This window comes from Arachis stenosperma, chromosome 3, assembly GCF_014773155.1.
Source record: "Arachis stenosperma cultivar V10309 chromosome 3, arast.V10309.gnm1.PFL2, whole genome shotgun sequence".
Classification (NCBI taxonomy): Eukaryota; Viridiplantae; Streptophyta; class Magnoliopsida; order Fabales; family Fabaceae; genus Arachis; species Arachis stenosperma.
Genome location: NC_080379.1, coordinates 21,543,492 through 21,567,159, shown reverse-complemented (window position 1 = coordinate 21,567,159; position 23,668 = coordinate 21,543,492). Strand labels below are relative to the sequence as shown.

The following is a 23,668-nucleotide window of genomic DNA, read 5'->3' as shown; positions in this document are numbered from 1 at the left end:
TACTTCTGCCTTTCATGAGCTCTGATGAGTATTCTTCCTCTGAAGAGGATGAGTATGTCACTGAAGAGCAAGTTGCTAAATACCTTGGAGCAATCATGAAGCTAAATGACAAGTTATTTGGAAATGAGACTTGGGAGAATGAACCTCCTTTGCTCACCAAAGAACTGGATGACTTTTCTAGGCAGAAATTATCTCAAAAGAGACAAGATCCTGGGAAGTTTTCAATACCTTGTACCATAGGCACCATGACCTTCAAGAAGGCTCTGCGTGACTTAGGGTCAAGTGTAAACCTCATGCCTCTCTCTGTAATGAAGAAGCTAGGGATCTTTGAGGTGCAAGCTGCAAGAATCTCATTAGAGATGGCAGACAACTCAAGAAAACAAGCTCATGGACTTGTAGAGGATGTTTTGGTGAAGATTGAAGACCATTACATCCCTGCTGATTTTATAGTCCTAGAGACTGGGAAGTGCATGGATGAATCTATCATCCTTGCCAGACCCTTCCTAGCCACAGCAAAGGCTGTGATTGATGTTGATAGAGGCGAACTGATCATTCAAGTGAATGAAGAATCCTTTGTGTTTAAGGCTCAAGGATATCCCTCTGTCACCATGGAGAGGAAGCATGAAGAGCTTCTCTCAAATCAGAGTCAAACAGAGCCCCCACAGTCAAACTCTAAGTTTGGTGTTGGGAGGCCACAACCAAACTCTAAGTTTGGTGTTGAACCCCCACATTCAAACTCTAAGTTTGGTGTTGGGAGGTTCCAACATTGCTCTGAGAAAATGTGAGGCTCCATGAGAGCCCTCTGTCAAGCTACTGACATTAAAGAAGCGCTTGTTGGGAGGCAACCCAATGCTATATTTTATCTATTTTCTTTTGTTATTCTATTTTATTTTGTAGGTTGATGATCATGAGAAGTCACAAAATCAATTGAAAAAGCAAAAACAGAATGAAAAACAGGAAGAAAAACAGCACACCCTGGAGGAAGAACTTACTGGCGTTTAAACGCCAGTAAGAGTAGCAGTTGGGCGTTTAACGCCCAGTCTGGTACCATTCTGGGCATTTAACGCCAGAAAGGGGCACCAGACTGGCGTTAAACGCCAGAAAAGGGCAAGAACCTGGCGTTAAACGCCAGAAATGGGCACCAGCCCGGCGTTTAACGCCAGAATTGGCTCAAAACGTGATTTTGCATGCCATTTGGTGCAGGGATGACTTTTCCTTGACACCACAGGATCTGTGGACCCCACAGGATCCCCACCAACCCCACCACTCTCTTTCTTCTTCACCTATTCACCAATCACCTCAACACCTCTTCCCCAAAAACCCTTCACCTATCAAATCCCATCTTCTCTTCACCACTCACATCTATCCTTCATAAAACCCCACCTACCTCACCATTCAAATTCAAACCACTTTCCCTCCCAAACCCACCCATACATGACCGAACCATGAGACCCCCCTCCCCTATATATACCCTTCTTCACCCCTTCATTTTCACACAACCTAAACACCACTTCTCCCCTAGGGGTGGCAAGCGGGGAAGCCCGCCCCGCCCCGCCCCGCCCCGCCAGAAGCCCGCCTTTCGGCGGGCTGGCCCGCCCCGCCCCGCCTAGTGAGGCGGTCCTAGAATCCTAGCCCGCCCCGCCTAACTGCGGGCTGGCGGGCTGGCGGGCTAAGCCCGCCAAAGCTCCTTTTTTTTTTACTATTAACTACTAAGTAATATATATAATTTCACAATCATATTAATAAATTTATAATTTCTAATGACATAAAAAATTATATTTTTTATATTCACAAACATTAAAGTCTTTGTAATTATAAATATCTAATAAATATAATTATAAACCAAATTTTCATTCAAAATATAAGTATAAATATTCTCTCCAAAGCAAAATAAATATAATCCAAAATATAATTATAAATATTGTCTCCAAAATAACATAAACATAATTCAAAACACTCGATTTTTATCTTCATACTCTTGTAAGTTAGGTTGGGGGAAGTTAGGTATTGACAAAAAATTGCAAAAATACCCCCTCACTAATAAAAACCTTAGCCCGGCGGGGAAGCCCGCCCCGCCCCGCCAAAGCCCGCCAAAACCCGCGGTTTAAGCGGTGCGGGTTAGGCGGGCTTTTGCTATTTGGCGGTCCCGCTTTTCCAGCCCAGCCCGCCTTTTTTGGCGGGTTACGCGGGCCGGCCCGGCGGGTTTAGGCCCGTTTGCCACCCCTATTCTCCCCCTCTTTGGCCGAACACAAAGCCATTCCCTTCTTCCTCATTTCTTCTTCTTCTACTCTCTTCTTTCTTCTTTTGCTCGAGGACGAGCAAACCTTTTAAGTTTGGTGTGGTAAAAGCGTTGCTTTTTCATTTTTCCATAACCATTTATGGCATCCAAGGCCGGAGAAACCTCTAGAAAGAGGAAAGGGAAGGCAAAAGCTTCCACCTCCGAGTCATGGGAGATGGAAAGATTCATCTCAAGGGTGCATCAAGACCACTTCTATGAAGTTGTGGCCTTGAAGAAGGTGATCCCCGAGGTCCCTTTTTCACTCAAAAAGGGTGAATATCCGGAGATCCGACATGAGATCCGAAGAAGAGGTTGGGAAGTTCTTACCAACCCCATTCAACAAGTCGGAATCTTAATGGTTCAAGAGTTCTATGCCAACGCATGGATCACCAAGAACCATGATCAAAGTGTGAACCCGGACCCAAAGAATTATCTTACTATGGTTCGGGGGAAATACTTGGATTTTAGTCCGGAAAGTGTAAGGTTGGCATTCAATTTGCCCATGATGCAAGGAGATGAACATCCTTACACTAGAAGGGTCAACTTTGATCAAAGGTTGGACCAAGTCCTCACATTCATATGTGAAGAGGGCGCCCAATGGAAGAGAGACTCAAGAGGGAAGCCGGTTCAATTGAGAAGGCATGACCTCAAACCCGTGGCTAGAGGATGGTTGGAGTTTATCCAACGCTCAGTTATTCCCACTAGCAACCGGTCCGAAGTTACTCTAGACCGGGCCATCATGATTCATAGCATCATGATTGGAGAAGAAGTGGAAGTTCATGAGGTTATAGCCCAAGAACTCTATAAGTTGGAGTTGACATAGAGGGAGACATCCCCATTGATGAGGACAAGCCCATTACTAAGAAGAGGATGGAGCACACAAGAGACCCCACTCATCATGAGATCCCTGAGATGCCTCAAGGGATGCACTTTCCTCCACAAAACTATTGGGAGCAACTAAACACCTCCCTAGGAGAATTGAGTTCCAACATGGGACAACTAAGGGTGGAGCATCAAGAACACTCCATCATTCTCCATGAAATTAGAGAAGATCAAAGAATCATGAGAGAGGAGCAACAAAGACAAGGAAGAGATATTGAGGAGCTCAAGCACTCCATAGGATCTTCAAGAAGAAGAACAAGCCGCCATCACTGAGGTGGACCCGTTCTTTAATCTCCTTGTTCTTTATTTTCCTGTTTTTCGAAAATTAATGCTTATGTTTGTCCATGTTTGTGTCTTGTGATCATTAGTGTCTTAGTGTCTATGCCTTAAAGTTATGAATATCCTATGAATCCATCACCTTTCTTAAATGAAAAATGTTCTTAAATTGAAAAAAGAAAAGAATTGCATGAATTTTGAGTTTTATAACAGTTTGATTATTTTGATGTGGTGGCAATATTTTTGTTTTCTGAATGAATGCTTAAACAGTGCATATGTCTTTTGAATTTGTGGTTCATGAATGTTGGCTCTTGAAAGAATGATGAAAAAGGAGACATGTTACTGAGGATCTGAAAAATCATAAAAATGATTCTTGAAGCAAGAAAAAGCAGTGAATACAAAAAAAAAAAGAAAAAAGAGGCAAAAAAAAAACGAGAAAAAGAAAGAAATAAAGTTGTGATCCAAGGCAAAAAGAGTGTGCTTAAGAACCCTGGACACCTCTAATTGGGGACTCTAGCAAAGCTGAGTCACAATCTGAAAAGGTTCACCCAATTATGTGTCTGTGGCATGTATGTATCCGGTGGTAATACTGGAAGACAGAGTGCTTTGGGCCACGGCCAAGACTCATAAAGTAGCTGTGTTCAAGAATCATCATACTTAACTAGGAGAATCAATAACACTATCTGGATTCTGAGTTCCTAAAGAAGCCAATCATTCTGAGTTTCAAAGGATAGAGTGAGATGCCAAAACTGTTCAGAGGCAAAAAGCTAAAAGCCCCGCTCATCTAATTAATACTGATCTTCATAGATGTTTTTGAAATTCATTGCATATTCTCTTCTTTTTATCTTATTTGATTTTTAGTTGCTTGGGGACAAGCAACAATTTAAGTTTGGTGTTGTGATGAGCGGATAATTTGTACGCTTTTTGGCATTATTTTTAGTATGTTTTTAGTATGATCTAGTTAGTTTTCAGTATATTTTTATTAGTTTTTAGTTAAAATTCACTTTTCTGGACTTTACTCTGAGTTTGTGTATTTTTCTGTGATTTCTGGTATTTTCTGGCAGAAATTGAGGGACCTGAGTAAAAATCTGATTCAGAGACTGAAAAGGACTGCAGATGCTGTTGGATTCTGACCTCCCTGCAATCGGAGTGGATTTTCTGGAGCTACAGAAGCCCAATTGGCGCGCTCTCAACGGCGTTGGAAAGTAGACATCCTGGGCTTTCCAGCAATATATGATAGTTCATACTTTGCCCAAGATTTGATGGCCCAAACCGGCGTTCAAAGTCACCCTCAGAAATTCCAGCGTTAAACGCTGGAACTGGCACCTAAATGGGAGTTAAACGCCCAAACTGGCATAAAAGCTGGCGTTTAACTCCAAGAAGAGTCTCTACACGAAATTGCTTCATTGCTCAGCCCAAGCACACACCAAGTGGGCCCGGAAGTGGATTTTTATGTCATTTACTCATCTCTGTACACCCTAGGCTACTAGTTTTCTATAAGTAGGACCTTTTACTATTGTATTGAGATATCTGGGTAGCTATCTTCATTTTATGCTATCTTAGATCATTGGGAGGCTGGCCATTCGGCCATGCCTAGACCTTGTTCTTATGTATTTTCAACGGTGGAGTTTCTACACACCATAGATTAAGGTGTGGAGCTCTGCTGTACCTCGAGTATTAATGCAATTACTATTGTTCTTCTATTCAATTCCGCTTGTTCTTTGTCCAAGATATCACTTGTTCTTCAACTTGATGAATGTGATGATCCGTGACACTCATCATCATTCTCACCTATGAACGTGTGACTGACAACCACCTCCGTTCTACCTTAGATTGGGTGAATATCTCTTGGATTCTGATACACGATGCATGGTTGATCGCCTGACAACCGAGTGCTCGCCTGACAAACGAGCCAGCCATTCCGTGAGATCAGAATCTTCGTGGTATAGGCAAGAACTGATGGCGGCATTCAAGAGAATCCGGAAGGTCTAACCTTGTCTGTGGTATTCTGAGTAGGATTCAATGATTGAATGACTGTGACGTGCTTCAAACTCCCGAGGGCGGGGCGTTAGTGACAGACGCAAAAGAATCACTGGATTCTATTTCGGCCTGATCGAGAACCGACAGATGGATAGCCGTGCCGTGACAGGGTGCGTTGAACATTTCCACTGAGAGGATGGGAGGTAGCCACTGACAACGGTGAAACCCTTGCATAAGCTTGCCATGGAAAGGAGTAAGAAGGATTGGATGAAGACAGTAGGAAAGCAGAGAGACGGAAGGGAAGGCATCTTCATACGCTTATCTGAAGTTCCTACCAATGAATTACATAAGTATCTCTATCTTTACCTTTATATTTTATTCGTATATCACTATACCCATTTGAGTCTGCCTGACTAAGATTTACAAGGTGACCATAGCTTGCTTCATACCAACAATCTCCGTGGGATCAACCCTTACTCGCGTAAGGTTTATTACTTGGACGACCCAGTGCACTTGCTGGTTAGTTGTGCAAAGTTGTGTTTATGCCATGGTATTGAGCACCAAGTTTTTGGGGCCATTACTAGGGATTATTTGAGTTGTGAAAAGTAGTGATCACAATTTCGCACACCAGACAACCAAAACGTTTGCACGAAGGGATTTTTGTTGGTTTAGAAACTATATCTACAACGCGACTTTATAAAATTCTTCACTAGCAAAAATCCTAACGTCAAAATGGCGCCGTTGCCGGGGAATTGCAAACGTGTGCCTTATTATTGGTTATTGTAAATATTTTTCAAAAAAAAAATTTCTTTTACTTGTTTATTTGTTTTCTCTCTTCCCTCTTATTTCTGATATCTATTATGAATTGTCACCCCTCTCGCTTTGAGTTTGGTTCTGATTTTGTTGCAAGGAATGGAAGCTATAACAGGACTATGCATCAAGGTCTAAGCAATCAAAGATGGATAGAGCCACAAGGATCTGATCACCTTTTTAGGCAACAACATCCTCCTAGATATCATGGACAAAGACCATTTTACAATGCATGCCCAACTGATAGATTTGGTGGACCGCCTTGTAGCTACCAACAAGCCCCACCCTATGCTCAGAGACCATCCCTTCAACACAGCCCCAATCCACCATACTCACAAGCTTCTTTTCACAATTCACCGCCATATGATCCTTATCCACCTCAACACCAATCTAATTACTCCCAAGAACCACCACTCCCTCATACACCATGTTCACATTCATCGAGCCAAGAATCACAGGTTCGCTTCGATGAATCAGTAAACCAATTCAATTCAACCCTTCATCAACTGGAGCAAGCAATAAATCAATTATCCTCCAGACGTTCAGACACTCAACAGAATCCCATGACTTCATGTAGAGAATCGAATAAAGAACGCAGTACGAAGAAGACACTAGAGACTCCAGTGGACAGCATAGAGCATAACTTCGTACTGGAACAAGTAGAGGACGCTGTCATTGTAGAAGAAGAAGAGTTGGTTGAAGATTTAGGAGATGCTGAACCTCCTAGGAAATACAGAGTCATGGAAGACCCCGTCAAGGATGTTACAATTGACGCTAAAGAGGATGTTGCACAGCCTCTAATGCAGATATCTTATGAAGAACTGGACGGAGTAACTCAAGACGCATGTTTCCTTGATGATGATAGTCACCAGTCAAGTCCTCCTAGTGATGAACTTGCACCCGCAAGTGAATTCTTTGAGACAGAAGAATCTTCCCCAAGTAAATACGAAGATGATGCAGAGATCGACTTTTCTCAATCTCCTAATTATGACTCAAGTGATGAGGAAGATATGGAAGACTTTGACCAGGACATGGCTGGAATGGAAAAGGTTTACAAGGAAGTGAAGGGATTCACTGAAGACCACGAGGGAGTAGAGCTTGCAGAACTATTGAAAACACTGACCCCAAGGCCACTACCACCCAACACAAACCTCAAGTGGGTAAAATCCTTGACTTTCATCTTCAATTTCCCACTTGAATATGGTTTGCTTGAAACAGATGGCCAGCTTAGAGTTCTCTGTGGCTTTAAGAGTAAAAGGAAAATGGCTCGCACTCAGAGCTGGTATACAAGGTTCAATAAGGTTCCACGCTTTAACTCGAAGTGCACGGATTGGTATCATGTTCAATCGAATGGATCTCGGAAAACGTTTGGTCATCTTGGTGAGAATCTAATCTCCAAACCGCCTGGATGGAAAAGTATAGATCAAAACGAAAGCGGATTTGAAACCAAAGTTTGGGATCCTGGAATATATTCTAATATTCATCACCCCGGGAGCCTGAAAATCTGTTTGAAGCTGCTCAGAAGCTTCACATGCCTAGTTTGGGACCCCGGAGGCTATTGGCATTCCAAGCATTGGTGAAGATTTCTGGACGAATTCAAGCATAAGCCACCATAGCAGGAAGCTCATCTAATGTCCAACTTAAGGACTTTAACTAAAAGTGCTAGGTGGGAGACAACCCACCATGGTATGATCGCTCATGTTTTCATTTTATTTCGTTTTGTTTATTTTTATATTGTTTATTTCTATTGAACCTGGATGTTATTCATAACATTTGCATTTAGCACTGCATACTGCATAATTACATACCTATATATCGAAAAAAAAAAGAAAAAAAGAAGGCGTGCGACGCGACCGCATCGATCATGCGATCGCGTCAGTTGCGACAAAACACCTTCCACGCGTCCGCGTCATCCACGCGGTCGCGTGACCTGAAAATCGGCGTAAAGATCCAACGCCCAGAAAGTTGGGCTGGAATCATGTGGCCATTGTGCGTTTCGCACAAAATGAACCACGCGGTCGCGTCCATAACGCGATCGCGTCACATGCACAAACACTAATCCAACGCGACAGCGTGAGCGACGTGATCGCGTCGCATGGATTACACAAAATCCCAAAAGGAGGCAGAGAGTTGCGCTGAAACGACGCTGGATTCGTGCATTTAGCACAATTTCCAGCGACGCGATCGCATGCCCCAGGCGATCGCGTCATTCACTCTTTTAGCTATTCCATGCGATCGCGCCACCCACGCAATCGCATCAACCCCTATTCCACCCCAGCCACGTGACCGCGTGCCCCATGCGATCGCGTGAACCCAAATTTGATTACACCCTGTGACGCGAAACCTACCCATTCACCCCCCCAAACCCTTCTCCTCCCTTTCTTCTCCCCAACCACCCAACCACCCAGCCACCACCACCGGCCACCGCCGCCCCCGTCGACCACCCAGAACCCACCGCCACGCCACCCCCTTCCTCCTTCCCCCTCTTTCTTTTTCTTCTTTCCCCTTCTCCCTCCACCGCCGCTGACCCCCCCTCCGATATAGCCACCCACCGCCGCACCCCTATCCGCCCACCACCACCACCCTCACCCCCGTCCCAAACCTTTCCCCTACCTCTGTTACCCCTCCCTTTCCCGAAGCCCCTGCCCTCAACCAGCAGCCACCGCCGCCGCGCCACCCTCCTCCGCCGTGCCAGACGCCACCACCACCATTCCCCAGCCACCTCTCTGCCTCAATCTCCTTCATTAGCCTTCCAAGTTCCGCAACACGTCACCCTTCTATCCATTCGTAATTACTTCATATTTTTTTCTGTTTATGTTGATCATTAGGCTAGTTAGATTTGCATGTTGTAGTGGATTCTAGGTTGTTCGGTAGCCTAGGATGTGGTTAGTGGATTTTGACCTGATAATTGCGCTGTTCGTGTTTCTTGCTTTTTGATTTTCGTAATTTTGATGTTTCTGTAATGTTGCTATTGTTCATATGCTATACTTTCTTGTTTCATGCTGCTTTTTACATTGCCTTTTTCATGTTCATACTCCTTATATATGATTGCAGCTATGTTTTATTTTTCATATGAACTGTTTTGTTGCTGTTTATTTTCCGGGATAATCCAATTTTAGCCGGAATGCTGCCCAAATTTCTGTAAAATGTTTCCATTCTTGACTTGGTTTTGGCATTTTCAACTGTGTTTTCCTTAGATTCTCCCAAACCAATTCATGAATGCCAGGAAATGCATTCTTATTCTCTTTGATCTCCTGCTTCATAAATTGCATTTTTGATGTTTGATTCCAATTTTTGCTATTCCTATATCTATCTGAATCATCATCAACCTATTTTCCTTGTTTGGTTATGAGTTACTTATAGCTTCTAATTATGAATGCTTGTTACTTTGGAACTTATCCTTATGCCACTTCCCTTAACCCATTTTTCACTAACTCACTAATTTTACCTTCCTAAACTCTTTTTCAATTCTAACCAAACTGACCTTTTAAAACATCTCTTCTGGTTTTTCACTTTCTTTTAACCTTCTAACCATGGCATACTGATACTTTTTCCTAATTAACATGCCTTCTATTACATTTTGGATTGTCAATTCTTCCTTTCGAACTTTTAACTTCTATACAATCCTTAATGCACATTTACTTAACTCATTTTCCTCATTCTAATTCTCCTTTGCCACTTTGTGTCTCTTTTGACTATTTGCCTATTTATTTTCCTATTTTTTATGATATCCTGGTTTTCTGTTTTTCAGGATGTCAGATTCCCAGAAAAAGGGAAAAGGAAAGGCTACCACTGGCAAACGTAAAAGAGGAGATTAATCTATGTCTATCATAGATCTTATGCATGATGCCTCCTGGCGGGAGAAACACTTTACCGCACAGGAGAAGGCTGACCAGCTACTCCCTGCTACTGATCCCATAAAGTTTGCAAACCGGTACTGTGAGCTGAAGTTTCCTAAGTTTGCTACCTCCAGAAATCTGTACCTGGAGAGGACCTTGAAAATCCCAGAAGAACTACAGCAGTACACCTCCGATCAGATCAAACAGAGAGGCTGGTTCTTCTTAGAGCGAAACTTGACTGAGGTAAATGCTTCCTAGGTTAGAGAGTTTTACTGCAATTACTTCAAGACTTCCCTGGATGCCGTGCATCTCAGAGGAAAACAGATACTGGTCACTGAAGAGGTCATTGAGGATATTTTGCAGTTTCCGCATAAATCCGATCAGCCTGATGGGTACAAACAGGCTGAGGAGGACATGCGTTTCATGAAGTTTGATTGGGATGCTGTCAAGGCAAAGATAGCCCTTGACCCGACTGTTCCATGGGAAATGGGTCAGGACACCACCATGCCTAAGGGAATCAAGCGGATTTACTTAAATGATGAGGCTCGGCTATGGCATCAGATCTTGAGCAACTATGTTATGCCGAGTACCCATGAGACAGCGATACCGGCCGCTATGATCACCCTCCTTTGGTGTGTGATGGAGGGTAAGGACCTGTACCTGCCACATTTTATCCGGTCCTACATGGCCAGGGTCCACATCTGAGGCACTCTCCCCTTTTCGTATCTGATTACCCAGCTCGGATGTCGAGCTGACGTACCGTTGGAGGATGCTGATGAGAGGCCACCTGCTACAGAGTGCAGGAATATTATTCCTCACAATAGGAACTTTCTGGCCTTGGGCTACAGACCTGATTTCCTTACTCCTTCAGATGAGACAGCCACACCTTCAGCTGCCCCTACTCCGCCCACTGCTCCTCCAGCTACTCATGAGCCTATTTACCATTTGGTGCATCGACTGTTCGCCCACTTGGACCGTATGGAGCGTCGCAGCAAGCGACACTATGAGCACCTCAAGTTGATGATCCGGTCCGGTGGCGACATCCCCTCCGAGCCTGACACCCCTTCTGATACATCTGAAGCGGAGGCATTCGATCACGAGGAGCCGGTAACCACACAGGCTGCGCAGGCAGGCTCAGAGCAGACTGTACCCCAGTAGGAGGACCCACCTCAGATTCAGGCTGCAGACCTTGAGATCCCTATTCAGACAACCCCTCCTCTACAGCAGCCAGATCCTCAAACCACCACCACAGAGACTCCAGCTACCCATCCTTCTGGAGATGACACTCCTTCATACCCAGCTTGAGCGAGCATCGAGGACGATGCTATTATTTAAGTGTGGGGAGGTTTCCATCTCTGGCATATCTTTATTTTGGTGAACCACTACAAACTCTCTCTTATTTCGTTCATTTTCTGTATTTTTGCATATTTTTCTCTTTTTGCTTTTTATTGTACTTTTTGCATTTTGCACTTTGAGCTATATGTATACTATTTTGGATATTTTAGCTTGATTTGCACATTAGTTTACTAGTTATATTTTAAGTGGATTAATTAGTATAGTTTACCCTTTTTAGTATATGATAGTTGACTTGATTGAAAATAAAAAAGGAGTAAGCTAGAGACCTCAACAAAAACAATCCACACACCTTGTATATATAGCATTACATGTTAGTTAGTTAACAACATTTCATCAAGGAGAAACACTAAAACCTTAAAGGCCACCTAAAACACTTTTTTTTATGAGAATAATGGGAATTTTTAACTAAACCTGCATGACATATATGAATGATATATGATGTTTGAGTTAGAGAACACACAGCCTGTGAGTTTTGAGCTTAATTGTATGGTTACATTCAAACCATAAATTTCATTCCTGTGTGTTTGCCCTTCTTTTTATTTTTCTGATGTTCTTTACTTTGCTTTAATCTATATATCCAGTATAGAATATAGATACATACCAAGATAGGATTGAGGCCATTTTTTATTAAAACTCACTTATCCCAAATAAAGCCTACCTTTTATGCCATCCTTGTTAACTGATGAGCGGATAATTTGTATGCTTTTTGGCATTATTTTTAGTATATTTTTAGTATCTTTTAGTTAGTTTTTATTATATTTTTATTAGTTTTTAATTAAAATTCACTTTTCTAGACTTTACTATGAGTTTGTGTGTTTTTCTGTGATTTCAGGTATTTTCTGGCTGAAATTGAGGGATCTGAGCAAAAATCTAATCCAGAGACTCAAAAGGACTGCAGATGCTGTTGGATTCTGACCTCCCTGCACTCGAAGTGGATTTTCTGGAGCTACAGAAGCCCAATTGGCGCGCTCTCAACGGCTTTGGAAAGTAGACATCCTGGGCTTTCCAGCAATATATAATAGTCTATACTTTGCCCAAGATTTGATGGCCCAAACCGGCGTTCAAAGTCACCTCAAGAAATTCCAGCGTTAAACGCCGGAACTGGCACCTAATTGGGAGTTAAACGCCCAAACTGGCACTAAAGCTGGCGTTTAACTCCAAGGAGAGTCTCTACACGAAAATGCTTCATTGCTCAGCCCAAGCATACACCAAAGTGGGCCCGAAAGTGGATTTTTATGTCATTTACTCATCTTTGTACACCTTAGGCTACTAGTTATCTATAAGTAGGACCTTTTACTTTTGTATTAGAGGACTTTTGGTAGCTATCTTCGTTTTATGCTATCTTAGATCATTGGGAGGCTGGCCATTCGGCCATGCCTAGACCTTATGCTTATGTATTTTCAACGGTGGAGTTTCTACACACCATAGATTAAGGTGTGGAGCTCTGCTGTACCTCGAGTATTAATGCAATTACTATTGTTCTTCTATTCAATTCCACTTGTTCTTTGTCCAAGATATCACTTGTTCTTCAACTTGATGAAGGTGATGATTGACGCCCATCACCATTCTCACTCATGAACAAAGTGACTGACAACCACTCTTGTTCTACACGCATCTGAGGCTTAGTGAATATCTCTTGGATTCTTTAATCGGAATCTTCGTGGTATAGGCAGGACTTGATGGCGGCATTCAAGAGAATCCGGAAGGTCTAAACCTTGTCTGTGGTATTCTGAGTAGGATTCAATGACTGAATGACTGTGACGTGCTTCAAACTCCTGAGGGCGGGGCGTTAGTGACAGACGCCAAAAGAATCACTGGATTCTATTCCGGTCTGATTGAGAACCGACAGATGAATTCCGCTATGCTGTGACCAGAGCATATGCAATTGTTTTCAATGAGAGGATGGGAGGTAGCCACTGACAATGGTGAAACCCTACACGAGCTTGCCATGGAAAGGAGTAAGAAGGATTGGATGAAGGCAGTAGGAAAGCAGAGAGACGGAAGGGAAGGCATCTTCATACGCTTGTCTGAAGCTCTTACACCAATGATATACATAAGTATCACTATCTTTATCTTTTATGTTATTTTCGTTCATCATCATATACATTTGAGTTTGCCTGACTAAGATTTACAAGATGACCATAGCTTGCTTCAATGCTAACAATCTCCGTGGGATCGACCCTTACTCACGTAAGGTATTACTTGGACGACCCAGTGCACTTGCTGGTTAGTTGTGCGAAGTTGTAGTGATCACAATTTCGCGCCACCAAGTTTTTGGCGCCGTTGCCGGGGATTGTTCAAGTTTTGAGCAAGCTTTTGGTAACAATGCCTGAGATTGTTCAGTTTGGACAACTGACGGTTCATCTTGTTGCTTAGATTAGGTATTTTTTTTTCAGAGTTCTTAAGAATGAATTCTAGTGTTTCAAGGTGATGTTCTTATCATCACCAAAGCTGATTGATCCTCATCAATTTAGCTCTTGAATGCAATGTCTTGCTGAAGCTTAGCTAGCTGTGTCTAATTCCTTTAGACTAAAGCTTTAGACTAACATTGCATGATTCCTGGAATTCTCATTAAGAATTTTGATACCTTTATTTTCCTTTTCACTTAATTTTCGAAAAAGCAAAAAAAAAAAAATTTACAAAATCATAAAATCCAAAAATATTTTTTGTTAGAGTCTAGAGTCTCATCTTAAGTTTGGTGTCAATTGCATGTATTCATTCATGTATCTTAAGGATATTCAAGTACTTCTTGATGATTTCTTACTCTGATCTTTAAATTCTATTGACTTGAGTATCTTGGTGTTTCATATAGTGTCAGTAGTACACAAACTGCTAAGTTTGGTGTCTTGCATGCATTGTTATTTGATTCTTGTTGCATTTTGATTATTAAAAATCCAAAAATATTTTTAATTTGTGTCTTTTCAAGTCAATGATACAAAGAATTGAAGATTCAGAACATACTGCAGAGGAATTATACAGAAAAGGCTGAGCATTCAAAAATGCCCAGTGAAGAAGACAGACTGGCGTTTAAACGCCAACCAGGGTACCTGGTTGGGTGTTTAACGCCCAAAGAGGTAGCATTTTGGGCGTTAAACGCCAGAATGTATACCATTCTGGGCGTTTAACGCCAGGATGGTGCTAGGGGAAGATTTTGTTTTCAAATTCAATTTTTTTCAAGTTTTCAAAGTTTTTCAAAACCAAATCTTTTTCAAATCATATCTTTTCAATCAAATGTTTTCAAAATTAATTTCTTTCCTTTTTCAAAAATACTTACTAACAATTAATGATTTGATTGAACATTTTTTGCCTTTTCTGTTGAGGAAGGTTTTATGTTTGAATCATATCTTTTCTTGTTAGGCAAGTCATTAATTTTTAAAATCATATCTTTTCAAATTGTTTTCAAATCATATCTTTTAAAATTGTTTTCAAATCATATCTTCTCAATCACATTTTTTTTAAAACCAATCATATCTTCTCAATCACATCTTTTTCAAAATGGTTTTCAATCAAATCTTTGTGATTCCTAATTTCAAAATCTTTTTCAAAAATCACTTGATTTCTTTTCCACTTCCAATTTTCGAAAATTATCAACATCTTTTCAATTTAATTTTCGAAAACCATCTTCCCTCTCTCTCACATCCTTCTATTTATGGAGTACTACTCCTTCTTAATGCACAATTCGAACTCTACCTCACCAAGTTCGAATTCTTCTACCTTCTTTCTTCTACTTTTCTTTTCCTCTGACACTTCAAGGAATCTCTATACTGTGACATAGAGGATTCCACACTTCCTTGTTCTCTTCTCTTTCATATGAGCAGGAGCAGAGACAAAGGCATTCTTGTTGAAGCTGATCCTGAACCTGAAAGGACCTTGAAGAGAAAGCTAAGAGAAGCCAAAGCACAACTCTCTTTAGAGGACCTGACCGAATTCTTCAAGGAAGAAGAACACATGGCAGCCGAAAACAACAACAATGCCAACAATGCAAGGAAGGTGCTGGGTGACTTTACTGCACCTACTCCTGATTTCTATGGGAGAAGCATCTCTATCCCTGCCATTGGAGCAAACAACTTTGAGCTTAAGCCTCAATTAGTTTCTCTAATGCAACAGAATTGCAAGTTCCATGGACTTCCAATGGAAGATCCTCATCAGTTTTTAGCTGAGTTCTTGCAAATCTGTGACACAGTCACGACTAATGGGGATTGACCCTGAGGTCTACAGACTGATGCTATTCCCTTTAGCTGTAAGAGATAGAGCTAGAATATGGTTGGACTCACAACCTAAAGATAGCCTAGACTCTTGGGAAAAGCTAGTCAATACCTTCTTGGCAAAATTCTTTCCACCTCAAAAATAGAGTAAGCTTAGAGTGGAAGTCCAAACCTTCAGACAGAAGGATGGAGAATCCCTCTATGAAGCTTGGGAAAGATACAAACAATTAATCAGAAAATGTCCCTCAGACATGCTTTCTGAATGGAGCATCATAGGTATTTTCTATGATGGTCTCTCTGAACTATCTAAGATGTCCTTGGATAGCTCTGCTGGAGGATCTCTTCATCTGAAGAAGACGCCTACAGAAGCTCAAGAGCTCATTGAAATGGTTACAAATAACCAATTTATGTACACTTCTGAAAGGAATCCTGTGAATAATGGGACTAATCAGAAGAAAGGAGTTCTTGAGATTGACACTCTGAATGCCATACTGGCTCAGAATAAGATATTGACTCAACAAGTCAATTTAATTTCTCAAAGTCTGTCTGGAATGCAAAATGCACCTGGCAGTACTAAGGAAGCTTCATCTGAGGAAGAAGCTTATGATCCTGAGAACCCTTCCATGGAAGAGGTAAATTACCTAGGAGAACCCTATGGAAACACCTATAATTCTTCATGGAGAAATCACCCAAATTTCTCATGGAAGAATCAAGAGAGACCTCAACAAGGTTTCAATAATAATGGTGGAAGAAACAGGTTTAGCAATAGCAAGCCTTTTCCATCATCTTCTCAGCAACAGACAGAGAGTTCTAAGCAGAGTACTTCTGACTTAGCTACAATGGTCTCTGATCTAATAAAGACCACTCAAAGTTTCATGACTGAAACAAGGTCCTCCATTAGGAATTTGGAAGGACAAGTGGGTCAGCTGAGTAAGAAAATTACTGAACTTCCTCCTAGTACTCTCCCAAGTAATACAGAAGAAAATCCAAAAGGAGAGTGCAAAGCCGTAACCATGGCCGAATATGGAGAGGAAAGAGAGGAGGAGGACGCCACTGAGGAAGACCCCAGTGGGCGTGCACCAATCTCCTCTGAGTCCCTCAATGAGGAACAATGGGAATCTGAGGCTCAAAATGAGACCATAGAGATTCCATTGGACTTACTTCTGCCATTCATGAGCTCTGATGAGTATTCTTCCTCTGAAGAGGATGAGTATGTCACTGAAGAGCAAGTTGCTAAATACCTTGGAGCAATCATGAAGCTAAATGACAAGTTATTTGGAAATGAGACTTGGGAGGATGAACCACCTTTGCTCACCAAAGAACTGGATGACTTGTCTAGGCAGAAACTGCCTCAAAAGAGGCAGGATCCGGGGAAGTTTTCTATACCTTGTACCATAGGCACCATGACCTTCAAGAAGGCCTTGTGTGACTTAGGGTCAAGTGTAAACCTCATGCCCTCTCTGTAATGGAGAAATTAGGGATCTTTGAGGTGCAAGCTGCAAGAATCTCATTGGAGATGGCAGACAACTCAAGAAAACAAGCTCATGGACTTGTAGAGAATGTTTTGGTAAAAGTTGAAAACCATTACATCCCTACTGATTTCATAGTCCTAGAGACTGGGAAGTGCATGGATGAATCCATCATCCTTGGCAGACCCTTCCTAGCCACAGCAAAGGCTGTGATTGATGTTGATAGAGGAGAGTTAATCATTCAAGTGAATGAAGAATCCTTGGTGTTTAAGGCCCAAGGACATCCCTCTATCATCATGGAGAGGAAGCATGAAGAGCTTCTCTCAAAACAGAGCCAAGCAGAGCCCCCACAGTCAAACTCTAAGTTTGGTGTTGGGAGGCCACAACCAAACTCTAAGTTTGGTGTTGAACCCCCACATTCAAACTCTAAGTTTGGTGTTGGGAGGTTCCAACACGGTTCTGAGTATTTCTGAGGCTCCATGAGAGTCCTCTGTCAAGCTAATGACATTAAAGAAGCGCTTGTTGGGAGGCAACCCAATGTTTTATAGCTAACTATTCTCTTTTGTTATTTTATCTTTTTTGTAGGTTGATGATCATAAGAAGTCACAAAAACAATGAAAAAAGCAAAAACAGAATGAAAAACAGGAAGAAAAACAGCACACCCTGGAGGAAGATGCTGCTGGCGTTTAAACGCCAGTAAGCCTAGCAGTTGGGCGTTTAACGCCCAGTCTGGCACCATTCTGGGCGTTTAACGCCAGAAAGGGGCACCAGACTGGTGTTAAACGCCAGAAAAGGGCTAGAACCTGGCGTTAAACGCCAGGAATGGGCACCAGCCCGGCGTTTAACGCCAGAAATGGCTCAAAACGTGAATTTTGATGCCATTTGGTGCAGGGATGACTTTTCCTTAACACCACAGGATCTGTGGACCCCACAGGACCCCACCATCACTCTCTCTCTTCTTCCCCCATTCACCAATCACCTCAAACACCTCTTCCCCAAAAACCCTTCACCTATCAAATCCCATCTTTCTCTTCACCACTCACATCCATCCTTCATAAATCCCCACCAACCTCACCCTTCAAATTCAAACCACTTTCCCTCCCAAACCCACCCATTATGGCCGAACCATTACCCCCCTCTCTCCTATAAATACCCTTCTTCCCTTCTTCATTTTCACACAACCTAAACACCACTTCTCCCCCTCTTTGGCCGAATACACCACCATCTCCCTCCTCCTCATTTCTTCTTCTTCTACTCTCTTCTTTCTTCTTTTTGCTCGAGGACGAGCAAACATTTTAAGTTTGGTGTGGTAAAAGCGTTGCTTTTTCGTTTTCCATAACCATTTATGGCATCCAAGGCCGGAGAAACCTCTAAAAAGAGGAAAGGGAAGGCAAAAGCTTCCACCTCCGAGTCATGGGAGATGGACAGATTCCTCTCAAGGATGCATCAAGACCACTTCTATGAGGTTGTGGCCTTGAAGAAAGTGATCCCCGAGGTCCCCTTTTCACTCAAAAAGGGTGAATATCCGGAGATCCGCCATGAGATCCGAAGAAGAGGTTGGGAAGTGCTTACCAACCCCATTCAACAAGTCGGAATCTTGATGGTTCAAGAGTTCTATGCCAATGCATGGATCACCAAGAACCATGACCAAAGTGTGAACCCGAATCCAAAGAATTATCTCACTATGGTTCGGGGGAAATACTTGGATTTTAGTCCGGAGAGTGTGAGAGTGGCGTTCAACTTGCCCATGATGCAAGGAGATGAACACCCTTACACTAGAAGGGTCAACTTTGATCAAAGGTTGGACCAAGTCCTCACAATCATATGTGAAGAGGGCGCACAATGGAAGCAAGATTCAAGAGGAAAGCCGGTTCAATTGAGAAGGCATGACCTCAAGCCCGTGGCTAGAGGATGGTTAGAGTTCATACAACGCTCAATCATTCCCACTAGCAACCGGTCCGAAGTTATCATAGACCGGGCTATCATGATCCATAGCATCATGATTGGAGAAGAAATAGAGGTTCATGAGGTTATAGCCCAAGAACTCTATAAGGTGGCGGACAAGACCTCCACCTTGGCAAGGTTAGCCTTTCCTCATCTCATCTGTCACCTCTGTTATTCAGTAGGAGTTGACATAGAAGGAGATAACCCCATTGATGAGGACAAGCCCATCACCAAGAAAAGGATGGAGTACACAAGAGACCCCTCTCATCAAGAGATCCCTGAGATGCCTCAAGGGATGCACTTTCCTCCACAAGACTATTGGGAGCAAGTAAACACCTCCCTAGGAGAACTAAGTTCCAACATGGGACAACTAAGGGTGGAGCACCAAGAACACTCCATTCTCCTCCATGAAATTAGAGAAGATCAAAGAATCATGAGAGAGGAGCAACAAAGACAAGGAAGAGACATTGAGGAGCTCAAGCACTCCATAGGATCTTCAAGAGGAAGGAAGAGCCGCCATCACTAAGGTGGACCCGTTCCTTGATTTCCTTGTTCTTTATTCTTCTGTTTTTTCGAATTTTATGCTTTATGTTTATCCATGTTTGTGTCTTGTGATCATTAGTGTCTTAGTGTCTATGCCTTAAAGTTATGAATGTCCTATGAATCCATCACCTCTCTTAAATAAAAATGTGCTTAATTGAAAAGAAAAAGAATTGCATGAATTTTTGAATTTTATAACAGTTTAATTACTTTGATGTGGTGGCAATACTTTTGTCTTCTGAATGTATGCTTGAACAGTGCATATGTCTTTTGAATTTGAGGTTCATGAATGTTGGCTCTTGAAAGAATGATGAAAAAGGAGACATGTTACTGAGGATCTGAAAAATCATAAAAATGATTCTTGAAGCAAGAAAAAGCAGTGAATACAAAAAAAAAACCGAAAAAAAATCGAAAAAAAAAAGAGAAGCAAACGAAAAAGAAAGAAAAAGAAAGAAATAAAGTGTGATCCAAGGCAATAAGAGTGTGCTTAAGAACCCTGGACACCTCTAATTGGGGACTTTAGCAAAGCTGAGTCACAATCTGAAAAGGTTCACCCAATTATGTGTCTGTGGCATGTATGTATCCGGTGGTAATACTGGAAGACAGAGTGCTTTGGGCCACAGCCAAGACTCAATAAATAGCTATGTTCAAGAATCATCATACTTTACTAGGAGAATCATTAACACTATCTGGATTCTAAGTTCCTAAAGAAGCCAATCATTCTGAATTTCAAAGGATAGAGTGAGATGCCAAAACTGTTCAGAGGCAAAAAGCTGAAAGCCCCGCTCATCTAATTAATACTGATCTTCATAGATGTTTTTGAAATTCATTGCATATTCTCTTCTTTTTATCCTATTTGATTTTCAGTTGCTTGGGGACAAGCAACAATTTAAGTTTGGTGTTGTGATGAGCGGATAATTTGTATGCTTTTTGGCATTGTTTTTAGTATGTTTTTAGTATCTTTTAGTTAGTTTTTATTATATTTTTATTAGTTTTTAATTAAAATTCACTTTTCTAGACTTTACTATGAGTCTGTGTGTTTTTCTGTGATTTCAGGTATTTTCTGGCTGAAATTGAGGGATCTGAGCAAAAATCTAATCCAGAGACTCAAAAGGACTGCAGATGCTGTTGGATTCTGACCTCCCTGCACTCGAAGTAGATTTTCTGGAGCTACAGAAGCCCAATTGGCGCGCTCTCAACGGCGTTGGAAAGTAGACATCCTGGGCTTTCCAGCAATATATAATAGTCCATACTTTGCCCAAGATTTGATGGCCCAAACCGGCGTTCAAAGTCACCTCAAGAAATTCCAGCGTTAAACGCCGGAACTGGCACCTAATTGGGAGTTAAACGCCCAAACTGGCACTAAAGCTGGCGTTTAACTCCAAGGAGAGTCTCTACACGAAAATGCTTCATTGCTCAGCCCAAGCACACACCAAAGTGGGCCCGGAAGTGGATTTTTATGTCATTTACTCATCTTTGTACACCTTAGGCTACTAGTTATCTATAAGTAGGACCTTTTACTATTGTATTAGAGGACTTTTGGTAGCTATCTTCGTTTTATGCTATCTTAGATCATTGGGAGGCTGGCCATTCGGCCATGCCTAGACCTTATGCTTATGTATTTTCAACGGTGGAGTTTCTACACACCATAGATTAAGGTGTGGAGCTCTGCTGTACCTCGAGTATTAATGCAATTACTATTGTTCTTCTATTCAATTCCACTTGTTCTTTGTCCAAGATATCACTTGTTCTTCAACTTGATGAAGGTGATGATTGACGCCCATCACCATTCTCACCCATGAACAAAGTGACTGACAACCACTCTTGTTCTACACGCATCTGAGGCTTAGTGAATATCTCTTGGATTCTTTAATCGGAATCTTCGTGGTATAGGCAGGACTTGATGGCGGCATTCAAGAGAATCCAGAAGGTCTAAACCTTGTCTGTGGTATTCTGAGTAGGATTCAATGACTGAATGACTGTGACGTGCTTCAAACTCCTGAGGGCGGGGCGTTAGTGACAGACGCCAAAAGAATCACTGGATTCTATTCCGGTCTGATTGAGAACCGACAGATGAATTCCGCTATGCTGTGACCAGAGCATATGCAATTGTTTTCAATGAGAGGATGGGAGGTAGCCACTGACAATGGTGAAACCCTACACGAGCTTGCCATGGAAAGGAGTAAGAAGGATTGGATGAAGGCAGTAGGAAAGCAGAGAGACGGAAGGGAAGGCATCTTCATACGCTTGTCTGAAGCTCTTACACCAATGATATACATAAGTATCACTATCTTTATCTTTTATGTTATTTTCGTTCATCATCATATACATTTGAGTTTGCCTGACTAAGATTTACAAGATGACCATAGCTTGCTTCAATGCTAACAATCTCCGTGGGATCGACCCTTACTCACGTAAGGTATTACTTGGACGACCCAGTGCACTTGCTGGTTAGTTGTGCGAAGTTGTAGTGATCACAATTTTGCGCCACCATTAACCCCCTTGAGCTTTTAAATCCCCCTTATTTTATAACCACATTACTAGCCTTAAGCAGAAAAATAAATTAAAAATCCCAAGTTGAATCCTTGGTTAGCTTAAGATAGAAATTGTGTAATTGTTTAAGTGTGAGAAAACTTTATGGGAACATGGATGATAGAAACAAAGGTAGAAAAGTTGAAAAGAATAAAGATGTTTTGGTAAGCATGCTCATGTGAAATTAAAATAATTAATTATCATGTGCATTAAAAAAAAAGCAAATTAAAGCAAGTGCACATGGAGCAAAAATTAAAACTAATGCATGAGCATGTAACATAAAAAGTGGGAAATATGAAAAAATAGGTAAAGAAGCTTTGCTTTATAAAATATGTATGTTAGGTGAGATCTTAGACTAATCAAGGATTCACTTAATTAGCTCACTTGGCCTTATACATATACCCTTACCTTTACCTCAGCCCCATTACAACCTTGAAAAGACCTCATGATCTTTGTATGTCTATATTTTATGATTGTTGATTGGTTAGATGAAGAACAAAGTTATAGAAAGCAAGGATAAAAAGAAGAATAGAGTAATTAACCCAATAAACACTGAGTGATTAGAGAGTAAACACAAAATCCAGTGAGGGTTTAATAACTCATCAACATATATCTATGCTTAATCTGTTAATTGTCTTGCAAGTTTATAAAATATTTTTCTTCCCATCTCAAGTGTAAAAGTGCTTTAACATTATCTAAGGTTGGCAATGTATATATTATTCCTTGAGAATGTGACTTGATTTAACTACATGTAAGCTTTATATATGAGTGAATAAAATTAGAATTGCATGACTCATTTAGGTAGTTGCATTTAGATTAGAATTGCATTACATGACATTCCACCACTTTAACCTTATTTTTTACCTTGGATTTAGCATGAGGACATGCTATTGTTTAAGTGTGGGGAGGTTGATAAACCCATATTTTATGATATATTTTGTGCTTAGTTTGAGTGATTTATTCAATCCTTCACCCATTTATTCATATTAATTGCATGGTTTTACTTTTCCTTCCTTATTATGTGATGTATGTGAAAAACATGTTTCCTATGCTTTAAAATTAATTAATTTAATTACCCTTTATTATCATTCGATGCCGTGATTTGTGTGTTGAGTAGTTTCAGATCTTCTAAGGTAGGAATGGCTTAAAGGATGGGAAAGAAACATACAAAAATGGAAGGAAAGCATAAAACGGAGTTTGTGAAGAAACTGGCAGCGACGCGACCGCATGGACGACGCGGCCGCATGCCAAGCGCGAAGAAGCAACGACGCGGCTGCATGACTGACGTGACCGCACGCCTAAAGAAGAACACCTATGACGCGGCCGTATGACTGACGCGACCACGCGACAAGGAAAACTCCAATTGACGCGACCGCGTGACCCATGCGGACGCGTGACAGAGGCCACGCACCAGAAATTGCAAAAAACGCTCATAGCAAATTCTGAAGCCCTTTTTTGCCCAAATCCAAGTCCAGAAGGTATAGACCAGAGGTTATGAAGTGGGAAAATGCATCCATTTAGGGAGAGTCTCCAGTTTTAGTCACTTTCCATGATTTA

General features: G+C 41.6%; 1 non-coding gene across 1 annotated transcript; it reads right to left on the bottom strand.

The window, feature by feature from the left end:
• Positions 1–15,775: 15,775 nt before the first annotated feature.
• Positions 15,776–15,883, bottom strand: LOC130971310 (small nucleolar RNA R71). The gene has a single exon (XR_009082535.1). It is a non-coding gene; the product is annotated as a small nucleolar RNA R71 (small nucleolar RNA).
• Between the last annotated feature and the right edge of the window lie 7,785 nt (positions 15,884–23,668).